This window comes from Euprymna scolopes, chromosome 46, assembly GCF_053919585.1.
Source record: "Euprymna scolopes isolate OS-2025 chromosome 46, ASM5391958v1, whole genome shotgun sequence".
Lineage (NCBI taxonomy): Eukaryota > Metazoa > Mollusca > Cephalopoda > Sepiida > Sepiolidae > Euprymna > Euprymna scolopes.
Window position 1 is genome coordinate 151,186,761 of NC_136527.1, and position 27,091 is coordinate 151,213,851.

At 27.7% G+C, this 27,091-nt stretch overlaps 1 protein-coding gene across 1 annotated transcript in view; it reads right to left on the bottom strand.

Moving 5' to 3' along the window:
- Nucleotides 1–6,056, bottom strand: part of LOC145270237 (uncharacterized) — a 108,725-nt gene extending 102,669 nt beyond the window's left edge. Inside the window, exon 1 of the mRNA XM_080125872.1 lies at nucleotides 5,869–6,056. The gene's annotated coding sequence lies outside the window, so the exon portion shown is untranslated. The remainder of the gene's footprint in view (nucleotides 1–5,868) is intronic.
- Nucleotides 6,057–27,091: the final 21,035 nt, after the last annotated feature.

The window sequence follows — 27,091 nt, forward strand, 5'->3', positions numbered from 1 at the left end:
AATGATGTAAGGATATGATTTGGAAGATCATTAATGTAGATCAGGAAAAGAGTTGGGCCCAGGATGGATCCCTGAGGGACACCGGCATTAATACTGTGAGCTTCTGATTTTTGCCCCATAACTACTACTCTTATGAACCTATCAGAAAGAAATGATTTAATAATTGAGAAGACTTTTCCAGCTATACCATAGCTAGAGATCTTATGAAGTAAACCTTTATGCCATACCCTATCAAAGGCTTTAGATATGTCAAGAGCAATTGCCCTAGAAAGATTGCCACCGTCGAGAGATTTGCTAATCCTATGCGATATAACTGTAAGGACATCTGCTGTAGATCTAGCAGAACGGAAACCATATTGAGTGTCACTAAGAAGGTTATTTTTGTTGAGATGTTTGATTACTTCTGTATTTAACACAGATTCTAGCAACTTACTCATGACGCACAGGAGACTTATTGGCCTGTACTGAGAGGGGGATGAGCGATCACCTGAATTCTTAAATACAGAGCATACTGATGAGATTTTCCAGGGAGATGGGAAACTATTCTCCTTAAGACAACGTTTAAACAGTTTTGTAAGTATGGGCGCTAGTTCAGGTTGAAGTTTTTTGAGTACTATAATTGGAATACCATCAGGGCCAGTTGCTTTACTGGAATCAAGGTTTTTGATTAGCTTGGCAACATCACATACAGATATACGTATATCACATAGCGTGTTTTCTGATACAGGAGGAAATATTGGGGGTTGGCGGTCTTGGTCGCAAAGGGTAGAATTAGCTGCAAAGTTCTTGACAAAGAGTTTGGCTTTGTCTGATGCTGACGAGATTAACTCAGGTCCATTGATAATAGTTGGGATGGAGCACACGCTTCTGTTCAGGATTCTGTTTGCTATTTGCCAAAACTGGTGGGAACCAAGCCGCTGCTCAGCTACTTTGGACTTAACAGATTGAGCATACAACTCTCTTGCGTTCCTTATTACTTTCTTACAATGGTTGCTGGCAGTCCTGAAAACGGCTTTAGTTTCCATACATCTATTACGTTTGAAGCAGTGGAAAAAGTGATTTCTGTGCGCAATGGCAGCAGCACATTCTGGAGAGAACCATGGCTGGCTGTTAGGTTTTTGCTGAAACTTTTTAGAGGGTATGAAATGGTCAATACCTACAATTAACCATTCAGTTAGGTCTAATACTATAGAGGACACATCCTTTTTAAACATGGAATGCAGAGGTAGATCAGATATAAATGCACGGAAGCTATCCCAGTCAGCCTTAGTGTATCGATATACTGTACGATGAAGTGGTACGTCTGGGGACTTATTACATTTCATTTTTATCTTAATTGATACAACAGAGTGGTCGGAAGATCCAAGAGGCGACAGAACAGAAACTGAACATAGTTCAGGGCAAGTTGTGAGAAAAAGGTCTAGTAGGCTCGCATACTGGCCGTCATTATCGGGCACACGGGTAGGTTCCTGAACAATCTGAGTGAGGTCATAGGCAATGGAGAAATCATGACAGAACCTCCCCTCATCATCGGTCTTGTTTGAGTGGGTCAACCATTCGACGTTGTGAACATTGAAGTCTCCACATACGTGAATGTTAGCTGAAGGATAAGTAGAAAGGACTTGGTCAATTTTCTCAGATATGCTTTGAAAGATAGTAACTCCGCTGTTGTGGGGGCGATAGAGAGTAAATATAAATGCAGTAGTGTGAGCTAAAGCAACCCGGAAGCACATATAGGGTAAGTTAGGATCTTCCCTGGAGATGTCCCTCCCACATGGAAAGCTATCTTTGATATAGGCACATATTCCATGCCCATGGCGATCTTGGGGGTCAGATTTAGAAGTTAAGTTAGAGTATCCTGTAATTGCAAACTCATCTAGGGAAATAGCCTGTCCAATGCCAGTTTCACTTAAAAATAAAAGGTCTGGTTTAGTCTCCTGTAATTGGGTTTCAACCTCTGGAAGGTTAGAACGTAGACCCCTGATGTTGGAGAAGGAGACATGGTAGTAGGGGTCTACGTTGGAAGTTGGAGAACCGGGTTTAATCGTGTATTTTTTCTTGAAACTTGTCATGATGAAATTTTGGAATTTGTGGACTAGGTCGACAGATTTACTTAGAGCAGAACAGAGAGGCGAAACTAAGAGAGAAAAAGAAACGAAGAATTTTTTTTTTGTACCACATGATAAGGTAAAGCCGTAACAATTACCCACTAGTATGGCATCGAGAGGCCCCACCAGAAGCTACTGCATGGTCCAGATTCCATTCACCAAATGGCAATACAGCAGCCCCAGTACTTTGCACCTGCTGATAGGACAGCCTCCTTAGTGGTTAATCCAAGGTTCGGGTCCCTGACTATCAGGCGGATAACGTCAGCCCAGACAAAACGTTTACCTCCAGCACCCTTACTAGTGACATGGCTACAAGGATAGACATAGAAACAGAAAATTTCCACCAACTCTGCCAACTGTTCGCGCAAAAATACTGCCAACCTAGAAAACAGCTTTTTCTTCTCCCTTTGTCAGAAAAATCACTCATTTAAAAAATGAGGACTGAGGGACAAATAAGAAGAAGCGAGAGTAACAGGAGCTGCCGATAACGCATCCACAATGCGTTTTCTACTCTCCATTAAAAAAAAAAAATAAATAAATAAATAAAAAATAAAAAATAACTATTAAGTATTGTACTTAATAAAAGTCCAACGGACCTGTTTAAGGGAAAGTATGGTGATAGATTCCCCTCCCACGAACTAAAAATGAGTACAATTAGGTAATCTATTTTTGCAATCAACTAGGTAGATAAATAAACATTTATGGACGAGAGAACAAAAAACAAAACAAAAAAAAAAGAAGCTAGCATTTAATACAACAGAAATATATAAATTAAATACTGAAATAAAATGTAGTTATTAATATTTGAATCTTAAAATAAAAAGTGCGAATTAGTAGAGAAAAAAATCACTTATCACAACAACGCATTCCGTCTCCAAACTAGTGAAGAATTTAACTTTTAATAGCGTTCAGAAGATTTTTTTTTTTTTTTTAATTAACCGTTAAGAGAAAGCGTGATTTTATTCTGAACTTTAACTAATCACGTTTTAAGCAACTTATGATATAAAACAAAATCGGATGGGGGGGGGTTCTTCCGAAGTTAGTTGGTGACGTTATAAGTAATTGCGAGATAAGATGGGAGCCAGAAATTAGGGGTGGGGGACTGAAAATGATAATATAATGGATTGATTATACAATATTTAAGATCAACTTGGTAGATAAACATTTATGGACGAGAAAAAAAAAAAAAAAAAAGAAGCTAGCATTTAATACAACAGAAATATATGAATTAAATACTGAAATAAAATGTAGTTATTAATATTTGAATCTTAAAATAAAAAGTGCGAATTAGTAGAGAACAAAATCACTTATCACAACAACGCATTCCGTCTCCAAACTAGTGAAGAATTTAACTTTTAATAGCGTTCAGAAGATTTTTTTTTTTTTTTTAAATTAACCGTTAAGAGAAAGCGTGATTTTATTCTGAACTTTAACTAATCACGTTTTAAGCAACTTATGATATAAAACAAAATCGGATGGGGGGGTTTCTTCCGAAGTTAGTTGGTGACGTTATAAGTAATTGCGAGATAAGATGGGAGCCAGAAATTAGGGGTGGGGGACTGAAAATGATAATATAATGGATTGATTATACAATATTTAAGATCAACTTGGTAGATAAACATTTATGGACGAGAAAAAAAAAAAAAAAAAAAAGAAGCTAGCATTTAATACAACATAAATATATAAATTAAATACTGAAATAAAATGTAGTTATTAATATTTGAATCTTAAAATAAAAAGTGCGAATTAGTAGAGAAAAAAATCACTTATCACAACAACGCATTCCGTCTCCAAACTAGTGAAGAATTTAACTTTTAATAGCGTTCAGAAGATTTTTTTTTTTTTTAAATTAACCGTTAAGAGAAAGCGTGATTTTATTCTGAACTTTAACTAATCACGTTTTAAGCAACTTATGATATAAAACAAAATCGGATGGGGGGGGGTTCTTCCGAAGTTAGTTGGTGACGTTATAAGTAATTGCGAGATAAGATGGGAGCCAGAAATTAGGGGTGGGGGACTGAAAATGATAATATAATGGATTGATTATACAATATTTAAGATCAACATGGTAGATAAACATTTATGGACGAGAAAAAAAAAAAAAAAAAAAAAAGCATTTAATACAACAGAAATACATAAATTAAATACTGAAATAAAATGTAGTTATTAATATTTGAATCTTAAAATAAAAAGTGCGAATTAGTAGAGAAAAAAATCACTTATCACAACAACGCATTCCGTCTCCAAACTAGTGAAGAATTTAACTTTTAATAGCGTTCAGAAGATTTTTTTTTTTTTAAATTAACCGTTAAGAGAAAGCGTGATTTTATTCTGAACTTTAACTAATCACGTTTTAAGCAACTTATGATATAAAACAAAATCGGATGGGGAGGGGGTTCTTCCGAAGTTAGTTGGTGACGTTATAAGTAATTGCGAGATAAGATGGGAGCCAGAAATTAGGGGTGGGGGACTGAAAATGATAATATAATGGATTGATTATACAATATTTAAGATCAACATGGTAGATAAACATTTATGGACGAGAAAAAAAAAAAAAAAAAAAAAAAAAGCATTTAATACAACAGAAATACATAAATTAAATACTGAAATAAAATGTAGTTATTAATATTTGAATCTTAAAATAAAAAGTGCGAATTAGTAGAGAAAAAAATCACTTATCACAACAACGCATTCCGTCTCCAAACTAGTGAAGAATTTAACTTTTAATAGCGTTCAGAAGATTTTTTTTTTTTTTAAATTAACCGTTAAGAGAAAGCGTGATTTTATTCTGAACTTTAACTAATCACGTTTTAAGCAACTTATGATATAAAACAAAATCGGATGGGGGGGGTTCTTCCGAAGTTAGTTGGTGACGTTATAAGTAATTGCGAGATAAGATGGGAGCCAGAAATTAGGGGTGGGGGACTGAAAATGATAATATAATGGATTGATTATACAATATTTAAGATCAACTTGGTAGATAAACATTTATGGACGAGAAAAAAAAAAAAAAAAGAAGCTAGCATTTAATACAACAGAAATACATAAATTAAATACTGAAATAAAATGTAGTTATTAATATTTGAATCTTAAAATAAAAAGTGCGAATTAGTAGAGAAAAAAATCACTTATCACAACAACGCATTCCGTCTCCAAACTAGTGAAGAATTTAACTTTTAATAGCGTTCAGAAGATTTTTTTTTTTTTTTTAATTAACCGTTAAGAGAAAGCGTGATTTTATTCTGAACTTTAACTAATCACGTTTTAAGCAACTTATGATATAAAACAAAATCGGATGGGGGGGGGGGGTTCTTCCGAAGTTAGTTGGTGACGTTATAAGTAATTGCGAGATAAGATGGGAGCCAGAAATTAGGGGTGGGGGACTGAAAATGATAATATAATGGATTGATTATACAATATTTAAGATCAACTTGGTAGATAAACATTTATGGACGAGAAAAAAAAAAAAAAAAAAAAAAAGAAGCTAGCATTTAATACAACAGAAATACATAAATTAAATACTGAAATAAAATGTAGTTATTAATATTTGAATCTTAAAATAAAAAGTGCGAATTAGTAGAGAAAAAAATCACTTATCACAACAACGCATTCCGTCTCCAAACTAGTGAAGAATTTAACTTTTAATAGCGTACAGAAGATTTTTTTTTTTTTTTTTTAAATTAACCGTTAAGAGAAAGCGTGATTTTATGTTTTTAAGTGTAAACATTAAAGGAAAAAAAAAAGAAAACAAAAAACTTACCTTTCATTCCACGATTTCAATACGAAAAAAAAATAGGATGAATTCGTTTTTTCTTTTGTGTTTTGTTTGTTAGGATTTCTTTTATAAATTTATATAACTTTTGTTGTGTGTTTCCAATTCATTTAGAAATAAAATATATGAAAATATAAACGAATTAAAATTCAAAGTGTAACGATTTAAACGTGAAATTATTTAAAGAGAAAATCAACTAAAAAGAAAAAAACAAACAATTTAGGTCAACGTAATACGGTGTAAAAATTATTTCGTTCCTCGTGTAAAAATGTCCGTTCAATCTGATTAATTCAATTAATCCTCATAAAAAAAAAAAAATAACAAACTGGATATTTCACATAAACAACTCAAATAAGAGAAGAAAATGCTCCAAAGTACAAATTACAAATTTAGATCATGTGTTAGTTATGTGTGCAAATTTGTTTTAATATCATGTGTGTTAATGCTTAATTAATAAATATAAAGACAAATTAACCAAAGGCATGTTTTGTAAGATTAAACATTTTACATAAAATACAGTCCTCGGCGTGGGGTGCCCCGCCCCGGGTGCAGGTAAAGAGTCCTTGTGCATAACAGATGAAAGTGTATATTTTCTGTCCTCGTTCAGTGTAGGAGAAATCGTTAATGACTGAAAAAAAAAAAATTGTTCCTATCAAGTGTGCCTCTTTTGGGGGAGCTGGATTTTCTCCTCATTACAAGCGACTTTATGTCTAACTTTTGGGGAGGCAATAAATAAGAACAACAGATATATTTGTTGTTGTTGTTGTTGTTGTTGTTAATAGTTATATTATTAAAACCAACCTTGTGTCTAACTCTGCCCTTGTGGGGAGGCAAGTATATAGGAATAATATATAAAATCTTGTTATATTATTGAAAAACGTTCAAGGACAAAAATAAACACAAGCCAAGCTTAGCCGAACAACAAATACATAATTCATTAATGCAAATAAATAAATAAATAAATAAATAAAAAAAAAAAAAACAGAAAAGTTATAGTTACCTGACGTATTCCTGTAATTTACCAGAACCGGATACAAGCAAATCAGTTCATTCATTTTTATTATTCTTAAGTATTCTATTATGAATCGATTATTGAAAACAAATATACGAAAAATATCTTTATGCGCACTTAACATTCTTTTCGGTCCGCTAGGTGGCGTGGGGGTACGTAAATAATCCTTGTGTCAATAACAGATATACGGCAAATATAGTCTTAAGTATTAAGAAAATTTTCCTATCATGTTTGTTAAAGCTTAGTAAGTCACTAAATAAATAAATATCAATACAAATTAAACAAAGACAAGTGTTGTGAGATTAAATATTTCACATAAATTCAGTGTTTTTATTTACAATTAAATTCTTTTTTGTCCTCGGCGTGGGGAGCGAGCACGTAAAAATCCTTTGGTCAACAAGATCATAGTGTAGTATCTGTTCTTCAAATTTTCTGTTCTAGTCCATTGGAGAAGAAATCCTTCATGACTGAGAAAATTATAATTTTTGTTCCTATCCAGAGTGCCTCTTTTGGGGGAGTGGGATTTTCTCCACGTTAAAACCGGTTTTGTGTCTAACTCTTAGGGAGGCAAGTAAATAAGAACAACATATATAATCTTTCTTGTCGTTGTTAATAGTTAATATTAATAGTTATATTTTGTTAATAGTTATATTATTGAAAAACGTTCAAGGAAAACATGAGCCAAGCTTACCCGAACAATTCAGATTCGTTTTATCGTCCACAGAGTTAAAAAAAAAGAAAAAAAGAAAAAAAAAAGGTGGTCAAAAAACAAGTGTATAACAAATAAATCAAAGACAAAAAAGTTACTCTTATACCTAACTGGAAATTGTTTTTGTTGTTTCATTAATTTTAAAAGATTTATTCGGCTCCAAGATATATAGTGTCAACGGTTACGTAAAAAGGAGAAAAATGGCCGCGACTTGACTCCGAAATATTCAAAGTTTGGAAAAATTGTCAGAAATACACATAATCGTCATTAAAGCGATTTATTGAAATAAAACATTTTTTAAAAATCAAAGATTTAAATTACACAATAGTAATTTTTTATACAACAGCAAATTTTTGAAATATTTAAAAGTTTGTTTTTTTTTAATTATTATTTAAACATTTACAATAAATATATGTTTATAAAATATATGTTTATAAAAATACAATTATGGAAATCAAAATAACAAATAAAATTATAGAAATCCAAATAATAAATGAAATTAGTGAAATCAAAATAACAAAATTCCAAACATCATTTAAAAAAAAAAAAAATCCCAAAACATGATAAAATGAAGGAACTGATTAATATTGTCACCGCTTCCGCTAGCGTTCCGCAAAAAATTAAGAAGTACGTTAGCTGACTATAAGCAAACTAACAACAAAGGCAATCAGAAGCTGATGCTTGTAATATGGTGTTTTAATTAATTAATAAATTAATTTAATTTAATTTTCTTGTGTAAGTCTATAAATGGCCCACAAGTAGTCTTTTTTACTATAAAAATCTGAAAAAAATCTTTATAATGTACGTACTTGTCACTGCATGAAAATGTCATATTCTAAAAATCACGTAAATCGATCAAGTATTTTTTTATTTAAGAAAATCAAATATTATCAGACGTTTTATCGAATATTTGCTACACGCCATCTTGTTTGAGAGATAACGGCACTAACGACCCCTGGCGGAAATAAGGTGGAAGTTTGGGTCAACAACGGGAGACCATCCACTATTATTCGTTTTTTTTAAATAAATGAGACAAATTTTGAAAGTGTATTATTGTCTTAACAGAAAAATAAAACACGTAACAAAATATAAATTTATATATATATCTCTTCTCTTCTATATAAATAAAATGAACTCATTTTTCCCGTCGGATTTTGACCTAAATAGGATTAAAAATCAAGATATTTCATGCAAATATAATATGCACAAACGGCAGAACAATATCTGAGGTGTGTTATAGGCTTATTATTTCTCAAATTCCTCGATAATCTTAGATTTCTATACTTTTTCTGCTGAGAAGTCACGGCCAAAATCGGTTAAGATCAATGGAAGTGGTAAAATATTTTCTCTCTAATAAATTCCTCCTCCCCCTGCCACCACTTAACACCGTTTGGGGATCGTTCACAAGGAACAGTTGAGAAGAGAACACCGGTTTGGCTTCGTAGTTCTTTCCTGTAAAGTTATTTAAAATCACTAAACTAAGCTGCAGTGCTCTGTGGCGTAGTGGTTAGCGTGCTGGACAATTTACATTATATTTTCACGTTCGCGCCGACCTACCGTAGTCGTTTTTTTTTGTTTTTTTTTTTCCTAAACAACTGGAATGTACTTTTCTTGGTGGCCGAACTGTTAACGTTGCAGATTTTTTTTTTCACACTTTATTTTCCTACTTTTAATCATGACTCCGGGTTTGATCCTTCCTACTTACCTACCATAACATTTTTTAAAACTCCCCCCCGTCCCGGAAACAAACACTCGGGCAACGCCGGGTACTCCCGCTAGTACAAAATAAAACAATTTTGAAAATTAAACATTTCGGATCAAGTAAAGAATAGATACCATGTAGCAGAAGACGACGCCTGGCGACCACCGGGCCACATTTCAAGTGACACCGGTTATTCGACCTTGACATGGCACAAGCACATGACGTTGGTTGTATGTAAACACGCGAAATAGCAGATTTAATATATATATATATATATATATATATATATATATATATATATATATATATATATATATATATATTTACAAAACTTTTGAAGATTTAAAAGAAAAAATATATATTTACAAAACATTTTTTTAAAAGAAAGCAACAAAACGAAAAAATATATTTAAATAAAAGATATTTAAATAAATGGTGTCTTTCTGTTTCGGATTTTTGCGACTAAGATTGATTTTTATGTACTGTGTGTGTGTTTTTTTCTGTGTGCGTTTTTAAGACAATTCAATATTTATTTAATTATTCTTTAAAACATTAATTTTAGCGACAATTAATATATTTTTTAAATAATATTTTTAAATATTTAATTTTGACGAATGTTTCTGCCATAAAAAGTGTGGTTTAAATAATTTTATTTTTAAAAATCATCTATTTTTGATAGACAGAACCTTGATTTTTAATGCTTTGTAATTAATGTAGCTGATTGTAGCTCATTCTTTTTATTTATTTTTATTATAATTATAATTATCATTATTTTAAGTATAATTAAATAATTCTGTAAATATATTAAAACTGCACCCGGAAAGACACCCATTTATTTAAATATATTACTTTTTGGATTTTTTTGTCATTTAATAAATTAATCACGTGAGGGTATCATGAGATTAAATCAAACTTTTATATTTAAAAGTATTATTTTAAAGATATATTTATAGTTAATGTTTTAAAGAATAATTAAATAAATATGGATTGTCTTAAAAACGCACACAGGAAAAAAAACGGTAAATAAAAATCAATCTTCGTCGCAAAACTCTGCGAAACATAAAAATACTTGTAGAACAGGGAGAGGGCTAAAACATTTCGTCGATGGGACAGAGGCTGAAGCTTAGATGACATTTCAGGACCTATTAGGTTGGCGTTTCTCTTTTGAACCTTATCTAGGAGCGAGTGACTAGTAGCAGACGCAGCAGCCCAAATATGACAACAATATTTCATACATGGGCGTAAGCCATTTGGAGTTTCAGAACAGTTTCAGATGGTTCGCTGTTACACACAAGTCCTGGGAGGTGACTTGTTTGTAGTAGACAGTTCCACAGAACAAAATATTCTTACCGTGTCAAGACGAAAAAGAACATGTGAAATTGCTCCAGAAAAGGTTTAATATTTATGAAGCACTTCTGGTTTCTGATTGGTTGGTAGCAGAACGTGAATTAATTTGATTCCCCCATTACAAGTCACAAAAGATTGCAACAGTGGCCTTATAGAGATAGAGGCTACTTTCGGGCGTTAGTAGTTTTCTAGCACGATAGAGAGAGCCTACATTCTTCGCAGCGGACCTGGCAATGTTCTCAATGTAATTATTCCAACTCATGTTTCCTGTGAGCGTTAGGCCAAGGAGTTTAAAAGAAGTACTTTCAGATAATGAGTCTTTCGTCATTTCTATTGGTGGTAGAGAAGGTTTCTTGTAATTATTGAAGGAAACAAGTTTAGTCTTGGCAGCATTGAATGTGATTATCCGTTTTTTGTCCCCATTCCACGACCAATTGGAGGTCATCCTCTAGTGTTTCCATCATTTTCTTAGTTATGGGGTCATTTGTTTTCCTGTCGTGTCTGTTATAGGGCGTGGTGTCATCAGTATATATACCCATCTCAGAGACAATTTTGTCAGGAAGGACATTTATAAATATTAGGAATAATAAAGGTTCAACGATAGAAATCTGGAGCACTTCCGCATTTATATCATATTGTTTAGATGTACAATCGTCAAGGACAACCTTGATTTTTCTCTTATTTGAGAAGGATTTAATTATGTGCTTGTTAAAGGGCGTGGTGTCTTCAGCATATATACCCATCTCAAAGACAATTTTGTCAGGGACGTCATTTATGAATATTAGGAATAATAAAGGTTCAACGATAGAACCCTGGAGCACTCCCGCATTTATATCATTTATATCATATTGTTTAGATGTACAATCGTCAAGGACAACCTGGGTTTTTCTCTTATGTGAGAAGGATTTAATGGTGTTAAGTTTCTTTACGTCCATCGTTTTTTATTATCAGGTCATTTTTAGTTTTAAAACGTATTTATTCTTTTATTCAGTATCATAGGTTTTTAATTTACTAATTATCATTTAAATAGTTTGTGAAAAATTATAATTTTTTTAGAGATTTTTAAAGTTAAAATTCAAAGAAATTTTGTTTCGTTTGCAATGTTTTCGCAATAGTTTTATTAACACGAAAATGTGTTTCCATTTTATTTTTGCTTTAATATTCAAAACACACAAGCAAAAATTCCAAATAATCATGATAATTTGAATTCTATAGTTTTAAAAACAAGTAAATGTCTTTCTTTTCAGAAATAACTTTTTGTGCTTTTATCTTTAACACAATAATAATTTCAACGTAAACTATAAAATAATCATGATAAATTTCTTCCAAGAAATCTTTGTCAAACTTTACTATTATGTTTAATGAGCAGGGTTTAAAAGTGTAAATCTTATAAATATTTTTGATTATTTTTCATATTCAAATGACAATAAGTAAGACATTTTTCATAATCAAAAGTAAGAAAAATTTTCATTTTTCATATTCAAAAGTAAGACATTTTTAACTAACTGTAAAAGAAACTAACATTATTTCTAAAAGAAGAAAATAAAAAAATTATTGAACATAGTTGAATAATTTAATTGAAAATGAAAAATACAAACATTAAAAAAACTGAAACATAAAAATGAAACTGGTAAAATTTAGGTATTTGTTGAAATAAAAGCAAAATCACATAGCATTACAATAATTATAGATCGGTATTGTAAAAATATCCATAGCACAAAAAAACTTCAATATATGTGTGGTACATGTGAAATAAAATACAAATCACATAGAATTATATTGTATCGGTATTGTAAGAATACCACTGTCATGCAAAAAAACTTCAATATATGTGGTAATTGTTAAATAAAATTCAAATCAGATAGCATTACAATATATTGTATTGTCAGACTCTTGATGATATTCACATGACATGACTCACAAAGCATTACAATAATTGTAGAGAAACATTCTCACAATATACGTGTGAACAACCATAAACATATATGCGAGATTTGTTGGAAGAAAATCACAATAACATTAAAGCATTAAAATGTTTTAAGGCTGTATCAGAAAGTTATAAAATATTGAATTTTCAAATATATGTGTTCATAGTTTAATTACATAATGGGTGTAGAAAATAAGTGTTTTATAAATAATTGTGAAATATTTTAAAATATACTCCCATTCGTAGATTAATAGAAATCATATCTTACCATAAATAAGTTTTAATTGTTAAGTTACTGATGCCAATATTACATGAACTTATTGCATCTGGTTTTAGTTTTTGGAAATAAAACTTTACATTTAACTTCCATCTTCATAATATTTTTTTCTTCTAAATATTATAGTTTCGGCGATGGTGTTATTTCAGTTTTGTTTATTCTTGCAGTTCCCTGACATTTTCCATTTTTTTATATCAGCATCAATTGTTATTACCTGTTCAATTGTAAAAATTCAATTGGGTTTTCTTATGAGATCAATTTTTTACACACATTTATTATATTGTATTTATATTTATATCATATTGTATTAGTATTTATATTATATTGTATTTGTCACATTTTCGTTATGTTGATCATATCTTTTCTATGCTTTGCTTGTTTTACTAGTAGTATTTGAAAAATGATTTTTACATGGATACTGTCATATACTTAGTGTGTAAATGAATTTATTTGTCATATTTTAACAATCATTTCCTTTTGTAAGAATGAGAATTCCATTTAACTTGCAAATATAGTATTTACCATTCTTGACTACACATATTTTGATAAGTGAACTTTTTCTTTTACATTTGTATTTGGCATGATGTCCTTCTTGCAGAGTTGGAATCTAAAATATGAAATTGTTCATATCAATTGTTAGTGTTCATTAGATTTGTGCAAATTATATTTGTTTTCAGCAATATTGTTTTTATTTTAATTTTATCGAATCTGTTGCAAAATATTTAAATATTTGCGATAAAATCAAAAGGTGATGGCAGGTTTAGCTTTATTTACCGCCACGTTTGAGTCTTCAAATACATTATTTTTTTTGTTTTTCCAAACTGTTTAGTAGTTGAAATCAATTTTCTTTCACTTAACGTTTGTTTTTAGCCTCAAATACATTTAATCTAATAATAATGCAACTGTTCATATCAATGTTTATTACTTTTTCCATTAAAATTGGTTTTATTTTCATATTTTCTATTGGAAATGTACTACAAGTAAGAATATACAAAAAAATGTATGCACATAATATACTACAAGTAAGAATATACAAAAAATGTATCCACATAATATACTACAAGTAAGAATATACAAAAATGTATCCACATAATATACTACAAGTAAGAATATACAAAAAATGTATCCACATAATATACTACAAGTAAGAATATACAAAAAATGTATCCACATAATATACTACAAGTAAGAATATACAAAAAATGTATCCACATAATATACTACAAGTAAGAATATACAAAAAAAATGTATCCACATAATATACTAAATGACGACGACGGAAAAATAAACAAACCAGAAAATGAACGATTTACGTTTACCAAATATATTAGTTTTTGAAATTCTTTTTCATGAGTTGTTTCTATAGTAACTGGAATGATATCTTTATAAGATTCCAGTTTTCAGGTTTTATGGCTCCGGTTTAGGAATCGGATAATCATGATATAATATGAATGACTTATTTCCGACACTAACACAATAATAAAGATCTTTTTAAGATTCCAATTTATTTTCAGGTTTTATGGCTCCGGTTTCTATGTACGTAGCTGTAGGGATCGGATAATCATAATAGAATATGAATGACTTATTTCCGACACTAACAGAATAATAAAGACTAGCAGGACCCGTGGAAATTCCATGGTAGTTAAAATCTTTTAAAACACATCAGTAAGAAATTCCTTATTGTTATATTACAAAAATGAACGTATGGAAGCAAGTAGAACAAAGAACTTTAGTTTAAACTTTTATTGAAGGTCAATGCGATCGTAACTGATGCTGTTGATATTGTCAGGAAGTGCTGGTGATGATTGAGGCGGTGACAGGGACGTCGATCAGCTGTTTGGCGTGAGAATAGTGGTCAGTCAGCAGGTTCCTGGGAGTCAGACTGTGAATTTAAAAAAACTGTGTGACATTGTTGACATCGATTTTGTGCAAGTTCCGATGACCCCAAGTTCTTTAATATTTCAGGACATCTTGGATTACATGTATAGGTAATGAATAAGTCTGGCTTTCCATATTTACAGAAAACTGCTATTGCGTCTTGATACAGTTGTTGAAGATTCCTAGGACTTCCTGTAAATGAAGGTGGTAGAATAACTGGTACACCAGAATCGCCATCTTCATTCCTTGCTAAATGATCCATTAAGCCAGAATATTGAGCAGCTCTTGGTTGACTTTGATAGCTTTTAATGAAGTTAAATAAGCAACCGTCAACTTTTACATATGCAATAGACTTTTCTATTTATTTTGAATTTTATTCAATGAAGATTTGGAAATTCACAAATTTTTTTTTAAGTCGAATTATTGATATAGATTTCAATTAATGCATCACAACTTCATGATAATATAAATAGAACACTTTGAATTTTCTGTACAAACGTTTTTTCCATAAAAACATTGTAATCTGTTATAATATTCAGATTCTTGTGTATTACATGCATATAAAATGAAGTGTTTCTGTAAATCTTACGAAGTACAGTTAACTTTTGATTTTTCGATAATCAAAATGATGTGAGGTAGGTTGTACCTATCAAATTTATGTCAATGTTATATAATTAAGTAAAGTCAAACAAACTGTACACTATTTTTTCATCAAATTATGAATTTTAAATATAAGGAAAGCAATTAAAATTTTTTTTCCAAAATCATATTTACATCCAAGTTAATTTTTAGATTCCATAGCTGTTCCTGATTGTTTTCATAACACTTCACGGTAAACAATATTCTTAGTATATGTTACACCACGCTTTCTTCCTTGATTATCATCTCTGTGCAGTTGCATTACCTTAAATTTCACACTGTGCTTAGATCGAGCTCTTGAATATGCCACATACAGTTGACCATGAGAAAATACAGGTTGTTGAAGATATATACCAACCTTATCCAAAGTTTGGCCTTGTGCTTTATTGATGGTCAGTGAATATTCTAATCGTATTGCAAACTGTATCCGATGAAATGCAAACGGAACATTTGTATCACTTGGATTTAACTTAATTCTTAAATGATAACTGTGGAACCTCTATTAGATCCATTAATTAAAATAGCAATGATGCTGTTTTGATGACATTCTTTTATTTTCATCCTAGTTCCATTACAAAGTCCTTGATTTATGGATAAATTTCGCAGTTGCATTACTATTGCCCCTATTTTCACATTAAGTCGGTGAGGTGACATTCCAGATGGAGTTAATGAATTTATGAATTCGATAGGATAATTTTGAAGTTCAGCATCATCATCGGAGCTGTAATCTGTACTTAAATATGTATTTATGCCCCCGGGAAGATTATTCAGAATTTCTACATTTACTGTTAAACATTCTGTATTTTTTTGAGTCATGATGATTCTATTTTTCATTTCTTGAGGGCTGCAATCAAATATTTCTGAGATTAGAGAACCATTACATACCGAATCATCAGGAACATCCATGGCATCTACAGGAACGTCATTAAGACTGCTCGTTAGTGTACCATTACCAAGATGAAGGAGCCATCTACAAAACTCCTGTTAATTAATGTTAGTTCTGACGTTTTGTGTTAGTTGTAATTGACTGAAATGATGCCACAATGGGCATCTTTTAAGACAAGTGTCTTTAATAGATGTAGGTGATCCTGAAGTCACCACCAAATATTTTATCGTTACCCATTATATCTTGTAAACATCTATCTATAGCAAGCAGTGCATTATTAGGTATCATAGAGGCTTCGTCTATGATGAATACCATTATCTTTCTCAAAAAAGAAGTATGCTCTAATACAGGAGAAACGTTACAAACACTGGTTTCTGTCAGAGGTACAGGTAGTTTGAATATACTCTGGAGTGTTTTCCCTGAAGTTAGTAGCATTGCAGCAATGCCGCAGTGGCGGTTACAGTACTGCTGGAGGTGAAGTAATCATATAACATGTTGAATAAAAAGGTTTTTCCTGATCCGGCTGGGGCATCTAAATAGAAGCAATTGTTGTGTGGGGCTACTTTTTCAGTTGCCATGACAGCCTTGATTATAGTATTACGATCAAAGTGTAGTATCTGTTCCAACAGATACTGCAAGCAAAGACCATATGTGGGGGTAACCCCACATATCTACCTTGGTCAATGTAGGGGCAACCCTTCATACCAACAGTTCCTATCAAACTCCCATTTCCCACTCATCGGGAGCTGATCCCTATTCCCCTCTCTCTCTCTCTCTCTCTCTCTCTCTCTCTCTCCACATTAAAAAACGGCCTTGTGCCTAATTTGCTCAGTGGGGAAGCAAATAAATACAAACTGGGGGATATGTATAATATATCCACCAGTCCATTACACTTTACCGTAAAATTCGGCTAAAACAATTGTTGACGAATTACCTCCTTTGAATCGATATTGTCTGCTTGTGACAACTGAAGCGAAAACCTTATTAGATATTAAATGCTAAAACATTTTAATACAGCTGGCTAATTGGCTATAAAGTAAGTTATTCCGAACTTTGATCTAACATTTTAAATTAAAAAAAAGCTTAACATTTTCTTGTATCTTTTTTTTTATATTAAGAAAAATGTAAGCATCACGCTGAAATAATAAAAATGCCATTCTTAATAAGGGGAGAGGGTTTTACTATTCTCTAAACCTTCACCTAAATAACCATTTAATGAAAAAAATGTTTAAAATTTTCTTGTATCTTTTTTATAATTTTTGTTAAATAAGAAAAATCAATAAACTTTGATAACACTATTGTAAGAATCATGCTGAAAGCCATTCTTAATATGGGGAGGGGGTTAACTATTCTGAAACTTTACCTAACAATGTAAAAAAAAAATAAGGGAAAATATATGTATGAACAATAAATATTTCTTCAGTTAAATAAATTATACTGTAAATCTTTAAATAAGGAATAAATATTTATTTAAACCATAATTATTGAAACAGTATTTTACTGCATAAAAAACGGTTATGGGGAGAAGGGTTAACTATTTTGAACCTTCACCTAAATAGCGATTTAATTAAAAAAAATTTTAATGGTCTTGTATCTTTTTTTTTTATAATTTGTTTTAAAATAAAAAATAAAAAACTTTGATACCGCTATTGTAAGAATCATGCCGAAAGCCATTCTTAATATGGGGAGGGGATTAACTATTCTGAAACTTCACCTAACAATGTAATAAAAATAATGGAAAAAATATATGTATGAACAATAAATATTTCTTCAGTTAAATAAATTATACTGAAAATCTTTAAATAGGAAATAAATATTTCTTTAAATAAATTAAAATCGTAAGTAATGAAACAAAGTATTTTATTTCATATTAAAAAAAATTGTCGTGTCCATTTTTTATAGTATTTAAATATGTCGGTGGTCATTAGAAGATGGTGACTGCCTGTAAAAGAAGCAAAATAAAACAGACAAAACATAAATAATAACTATGTAAACAACGTGAAGATGTATAAATGTTAAAAAATTACTCGATTCGGCATTGGTGATTTATTTAATAAAGTCATTCTTGACTTTTGTAACATTTATTTCGAAACATATGTTTTGTTATGTAAGGCTCACTCAAAAGTAAATAAAAAAACAGATAAAGTGGCACAGTAAAAAAAAACGAACTCGTAACGTTAAATGTAAAAAATATATTTATTACTGAATAAACTATGATAAGCTTTCCATATTCACTACAATAATAAACAGAAGACATCGTTAAAAATGTAAGTAAAATACTATTTAGACTGTGGAACGATACCTTCTATGCATAACCGTCTTTAAAATAATCCAGAACCATAAATAGACAGTTCATATATATATATATATATATATATATATATATATATATATATATATATATATATATATATATTGTTGTTGTTTTTCGAGAAGTTTTGGAAAATAAAAGGGGTTAATGATTTTTAACTAATAAAGAGTGAACAATAAAGGGAGATAATTCACATTAATTAATGTTTGCGATGATGATGACGTACGTACAAGCAAATTAATATATAGATCTTTTTAAGATTCCAATTCTATCAATGTCATGCATAAGATTTTGGATTTAGTTATTCCTTTCAGCTCTATTAAGCCCAGCATCCTTGAGGTTGCTTCTTTGTCTTTCTTGTCCCACATCCGTATGCCAGTTTTTATGGCTCCGTTTTCTTGATACGTAACTGAAGGAATGGTTCTGTTTTCTCGATACGTAGCTTAAGGAATTGAATCCATTGTGTCGGGTCGTCTAATATTCAGAACTTTACAATTAGATATCAGGTGGTTCACACTCTTTACTTGTGGTTATTACTTATACAACTCATTTTCTTAAATTGTCACAAATGTTTGGCCGGTTTCGGATATATTTCTACTGTCTGTTGTTTCAAGGTTTTTGATTACGGTTGTATAGTTCTGCAGTGTCATTTTCATGTTTTACTAAACTTGATTTTTTCAGAACAATATTTATATATACATAGAATTTTTTGAATAATTTATTTATCCCAGCATCATTAAGGACACTAACTTCTAATGAGGTGGCTTCTTTGTCTTTCTTGTCATACATCCCTATGCCAGGTTTTATGGCTCCGTTTTTACAATAATGTCAATTTTTAATTTCTATCTTAACTTAAACATTTCTTTATTTATTTTACAATATTATTTTATACTATTAAATATAAAATACTTATTTATTAAATTATTTTACAATATTATTTTTATACTATTAAATATAAAATACTTATTTATTAAATTTTACAATAATTTAAATTATTAATTTCTATCAATATTTTATAGTAATGACGTCAATATTTCACTATCCAAGCAAATAGCATTCTCTTAACCGGTGTAATACGACTTATATCCCATTTTTCGTCCTCGTACATTTTTTTCCTTGAAGTTCAAGAGGGGCTATTTTGTCTAGATTAAATTTGTATTAATTTGTGATGGCCGATAAATGGGAATACGAAGTTGTATGAATTGAATAGGTAGATTTTATATAACATTTCCGTTCTTTCTGCTGCATTCGATATTCAGTTTTTTTCAGATTGTCCAGTTGAGATATTTGCACGCTTCATTGTCTCATGTCGTATAATAGTTATCCCCCAGCAGAAGCTTACAGTTAGATATCACAAAGACACTCATTTTTGTAAATTAGTCATCAAGCAGTGATCTCGGGCAGCCATTATAATTATCCCCTGCTCGTAGTGGAGTGATCCTCTTTTCAGCCAGTCGATGGAGCTTGGGTGAATTAATCCACAAAATACTGGGTAATCTGTTTGTTAGTCCATTATTTCAGTTTTTTTTGTAATGGAAGTTCTTTGTGTAATTCTAGCGACTCTTTTGATCTATTTTTCGAGCAGACTTGTTTTCTAATTCTTCTCAACTGAAAAACAGTCTTGAGAAAAATGTTCGGCGAGTTTCGTGATGATATATTTCTACTGTCTCTTGTTTCATGGTGTTAGAGAACTTTTTTAAGGTTTGCGTTTGGGATCTCATCAGATATTGTCCTGTTGTATTGTTATGCAGTGTAATATTCATGTTACTAAACTTTTTTTTTCAGAAATTTCGGGGGAACAGGATTACTTGCATATTATACAAAAATATAGTTTTCCCTATTCCCTAGTGTGAGTTCTCATATGTCTGACTAACTTTGATTTTTCAGTGCAAGAATATCCACACACCTCACAAACATGTGGCTTTTTTATTATTAAACTTAGTGTGAGTTTTCATATGCCTCACTAAATTTGATTTTTTAGAAAAAGAATATTCACACACTTCACAAGTATGTGGCTTTTCTCCAGTGTGAGTTCTAACATGCATCACTAACATTGATTTGTCAGGAAAAGAAAATCCACACACTTCACAAGAATGTGGCTTTTCCCCAGTGTGAATTTTCATATGTCTCAGTAGACTTGATTTATCAGAACAAGAATATTTACATAGTTCACAAGCAAGTGGTTTCTCTCCGGTGTGAGTTCTCATATGTTTCACTAAATATGATTTTTCAGTACAAGAATAGTTACATAGTTCACAAAAATGTGGCTTTTCCCCAGTGTGAGTTCTCATATGTGTCACTAAATTTGATTTTCTAGCAAATGTATATTCACACACTTTACAAGAATGTGGCCTTTCCCCAGTGTGAGTTTTCATATGTCTCACTAAATTTGATTTTTCAGAACAAGAATAATTACATAGTTCACAAAAATGTGGCTTTTCCCTAGTGTGAGTTCTCATATGTGTAATTAAATGTGATTTTTGGGAACAGGAATATCCGCATATTATACAAGAATATGGCTTTTCCCCAGTGTGAGTCCTCATATGCTTCACCAAACTTGATTTTTCAGAACAGGAATATGCACACAGTTCACAAGAATGTGACTTTTGTCGACTTTGTACCTGCATATTTTTGCTCTCCAAAGATTCTGACGTAAACTTTTTTAGTCCCTAGAGAAGCATATCAATATAATTCTCAATCATATGGAATTTTATCTTCGTTTTTCTAAGAGAAAGTACATAATACAAGATTGTGGAATATATAAAATATCGAACACTTATTTTCTCTAACATAAAAATATGATCTTCCAAACGTGTGTCATAACTACTGTACAAAGATTAGACAAAATTATCCAGTACAATAAATCTTCCTACAGATATCTAAATAAATTTATCTGGCTGTTGACTTAAACATAAGGCAAATATTGCCTGTAGAATAATGTTTAATAAAAATAATGGGCCATTCAACGTCAGTAAATGTATTCAATCAGGAAGATCTGTAAAGAAAAATAAATGAAATTAAATGTTTAGTATCGTCTTTAACAGTACTGTATGTGGATGACTCTCTCTCTCTCTCTGTCTCTGTCTCTGTCTCTGTCTCTCTGTCTCTGTCTCTCTCTCTCTCTCTCTCTCTCTCTATATATATATATATATATATATATATATATATATTAATTTCAATTTTAAATTATTTATGCATTTTATTTTCTGTCCAATTTCAAATGAAAATGCCCCCCTCAATAATAATTGTACTATTTAGAAAGCCAGTCTTAACATAAGAAAGGTAGTCTTCTAAAACTAATATGTACTTTCACTAAACAATTTAATAAACAAGTCATATTTTCTAGTTTAGACAAAAAAAAACAGTAGAAAAAATAAAACCAATATATTACAAATAAATTTTACAAATAAATATTACAAATAAATGTTACAAATAAATGTTACAAATGGCGAAAACCTCTATATAACTAGATAAGTTTTTTGTGTTTTATAATTATTTTGAAGCGTTTATTTACTTTAAAAAAATTAATTTTTTTCAAAAATTAGTGATGAAATTACGTCAGAACAAAACAATTTAGAATTTATTTCCGTAATAAACTACGCTTAGTGAAATTATAAAGATTTATCAATAGTTTTCGGCACTCTTGCACTTTAAGGAAACAAATGTACGGGGGAAAAAATGGGACATAAGTCGTATAACACCGGTTGAAAGAATGCCATTTGATTGGATAGCGAAATATTGACGTCATTTTATAAAGAAAATGTAATATTGAAATTGACAATGTTAGAAAACACATTTTTTTTATACTTCACGGAAAACATGGACTCTGTGTATAATTTTTGTTTAATGGATGCCACCTGAAAGCGCATGCACAAAAGGTTTTCATTGGTTTATAAATAAATAAATAAATAAATAAATAAATACAAGCATGATTAGTAAAACAAAAATTTCTATGAGATATATATGAAAAAAGTGAAAAAAACTTTTTGCGCATTTCAGGGAGCAGCCATTAAAAGAAACATGTTTTGCGTTAAGTACTTTTTTTTTACATACAAATAAACAATAACTTCAACTGTTAAATTCTATCAATATTTTATAGTAATGACGGGAGATCTAATTAACTTCTTTAATTAACATAAAATAGGGGGATAGTGCAGAGAGTGATCCACGTATTTCCAAGTTTAATTAAAGTTTTGTGATAATTTTTTTTATTCAATTGTAAGGTTGAAGTATAGAATAGGTACAAAACACCATCCCCTCCCCATGTTGAGAATGGCTTTTTAAATAATAATGTTATTATTTTCGTCCGGGTCAATCTCTGCACTAGTACCTAAAATATTTCACTATAAAAAGGCGATCAAATTGCGTTACTTAAATATGACTAACTTTTAAAAATTCTTTTACAATATTATTTTATGCTAATAATTATTAAATACTTAGTAATTAAATTCATTTACAATAATTTCTATTGTTAAATTCTATCCATATTTTATCGTAATAACTGAAGAGCTAATAAACGTTTTTAATTTAAAATAAAAGTAAAATAGTTTACCATGAACAGGTTATTTAATTTTAAAAATTATTTTACAATATTATTTTCATACTATTAAATATTAAATACTTATTTATTAAATTATTTTACAATAATTTAAATTTTTATTTTCTATCTTAACTTATACATTTTTTTAAATTATTTTACAATATTATTTTTATACTATTAAATATTAAATACTTATTTATTAAATTATTTTATAATATTATTTTTATACTATTAAATATAAAATACTTATTTATTAAATTATTTTACAATATTATTTTTATACTGTTAAATATTAAATACTTATTTATTGAATTATTTTACAATATTATTTTTATACTATTAAATATAAAATACTTATTCATTAAATTATTGTACAATATTATTTTATACTATTAAATATTAAATACTTATGTATTAAATTATTTTACAATATTATTTTTATACTATTAAATATAAAATACTTATTTATAAAATTATTTTACAATATTATTTTTATACTATTAAATATTAAATACTTATTTATTAAATTATTTTCCAATATTATTTTTATACTAATTAATATAAAATACTTATTTATTAAATTATTTTACAATATTATTTTCATACTATTAAATATTTAATACTTATTTATTGAATTACTTTACAATATTATTTTTATATTATTAAATATAAAATACTTATTTATTAAATTCTTTTACAATAATTTGAATTTTTAAATTCTATCAATATGCTGTAGTAATGACGTCAATATTTCACTATCCAAGCAAATGGCATTTTTTCAACCGGTGTAATACGACGTATGGCCCATTTTCGTCCTCGTACATTTGTTTCCTTAAAGTGCAAGAGGGCCTATTTTGTCTAGATTGAATTTTTATTAATTTGTAATGGCCGATAAATGTGTATTTATTTGCAATAAAGTTTATAAAAAAGAAAGTGATACCCATTCTAAAATTTAAAATATTGGATTAAACATTAAAAATGAAAAGAAATTTTTAGCAACATAATAGGTAAGTGTATAGAAAAAATACTTTTTTTAAATGTCAAAACAATTAAATATCAAAAAGCAGTTTTTGTGCTTAATTGTGTAATTTCTATTTTAACTTAAACATTTTAAAAATTATTTTACAATATTATTTTTATACAATTAAATATTAAATACTTATTTATTAAATTATTTTACAATAAATTAAATTTTTATTTTCTATCTAAACTTAAACATTTTTTTAATTATTTTACAATATTATTTTATACTATTATATATTAAATACTTATGTATTAAATTATTTTACAATAATTTTAATTTTTAATTTCTATCTAAACTTAAACATTTTTTAAAATTATTTTACAATATTATTTTTATACTATTTAATATTAAATACTTATTTATAAAATTATTTTACAATATTATTTTTATACTATTAAATATTAAATACTTATTTATAAAATTATTTTACAATATTATTTTATACTATTAAATATAAAATACTTATTCATTAAATTATTGTACAATATTATTTTATACTATTAAATATTAAATACTTATGTATTAAATTATTTTACAATATTATTTTTATACTATTAAATATAAAATACTTATTTATAAAATTATTTTACAATATTATTTTTATACTAATAAATATTAAATACTTATTTATTAAATTATTTTCCAATATTATTTTTATACTAATTAATATAAAATACTTATTTATTAAATTATTTTACAATATTATTTTATACTATTAAATATTTAATACTTATTTATTGAATTACTTTACAATATTATTTTTATACTATTAAATATAAAATACTTATTAATTAAATTGTTGTACAATATTATTTTATACTATTAAATATTAAATACTTATTTATTAAATTATTTTACAATATTATTTTATACTATTAAATATAAAATACTTATTATTAAATTATTTTACAATATTATTTTATACTATTAAATATTAAATACTTATTATTAAATTATTTTACAATATTATTTTTACACTATTAAATATTAAATACTTATTTATAAAATTATTTTACAATATTATTTTTATACTATTAAATATTAAATACTTATTTATTAAATTATTTTCCAATATTATTTTTATACTAATTAATATAAAATACTTATTTATTAAATTATTTTACAATATTATTTTCATACTATTAAATATTTAATACTTATTTATTGAATTACTTTACAATATTATTTTTATCTTATTAAATATAAAATACTTATTTATTAAATTCTTTTACAATAATTTGAATTTTTAAATTCTATCAATATGCTGTAGTAATGACGTCAATATTTCACTATCCAAGCAAATGGCATTTTTTCAACCGGTGTAATACGACGTATGGCCCATTTTCGTCCTCGTACATTTGTTTCCTTAAAGTGCAAGAGGGCCTATTTTGTCTAGATTGAATTTTTATTAATTTGTAATGGCCGATAAATGTGTATTTATTTGCAATAAAGTTTATAAAAAAGAAAGTGATACCCATTCTAAAATTTAAAATATTGGATTAAACATTAAAAATGAAAAGAAATTTTTAGCAACATAATAGGTAAGTGTATAGAAAAAATACTTTTTTTAAATGTCAAAACAATTAAATATCAAAAAGCAGTTTTTGTGCTTAATTGTGTAATTTCTATTTTAACTTAAACATTTTAAAAATTATTTTACAATATTATTTTTATACAATTAAATATTAAATACTTATTTATTAAATTATTTTACAATAAATTAAATTTTTATTTTCTATCTAAACTTAAACATTTTTTTAATTATTTTACAATATTATTTTATACTATTATATATTAAATACTTATGTATTAAATTATTTTACAATAATTTTAATTTTTAATTTCTATCTTAACTTAAACATTTTTTAAAATTATTTTACAATATTATTTTTATACTATTAAATATTAAATACTTATTTATAAAATTATTTTACAATATTATTTTTATACTATTAAATATTAAATACTTATTTATAAAATTATTTTACAATATTATTTTATACTATTAAATATAAAATACTTATTCATTAAATTATTGTACAATATTATTTTATACTATTAAATATTAAATACTTATGTATTAAATTATTTTACAATATTATTTTTATACTATTAAATATAAAATACTTATTTATAAAATTATTTTACAATATTATTTTTATACTAATAAATATTAAATACTTATTTATTAAATTATTTTCCAATATTATTTTTATACTAATTAATATAAAATACTTATTTATTAAATTATTTTACAATATTATTTTCATACTATTAAATATTTAATACTTATTTATTGAATTACTTTACAATATTATTTTTATACTATTAAATATAAAATACTTATTTATTAAATTGTTGTACAATATTATTTTATACTATTAAATATTAAATACTTATTTATTAAATTATTTTACAATATTATTTTTATACTATTAAATATAAAATACTTATTTATTAAATTATTTTACAATATTATTTTTATACTATTAAATATAAAATACTTATTTATTAAATTATTTTCCAATATTATTTTTATACTAATTAATATAAAATATTTATTTATTAAATTATTTTACAATATTATTTTCATACTATTAAATATTTAATACTTATTTATTGAATTACTTTACAATATTATTTTTATACTATTAGATATAAAATACTTATTCATTAAATTATTGTACAATATTATTTTATACTATTAAATATTAAATACTTATTTATAAAATTATTTTACAATATTATTTTTATACTGTTAAATATTAAATACTTATTTATTGAATTATTTTACAATATTATTTTTATACTATTAAATATAAAATACTTATTCATTAAATTATTGTACAATATTATTTTATACTATTAAATATTAAATACTTATGTATTAAATTATTTTACAATATTATTTTTATACTATTAAATATTAAATACTTATTTATTAAATTATTTTACAATA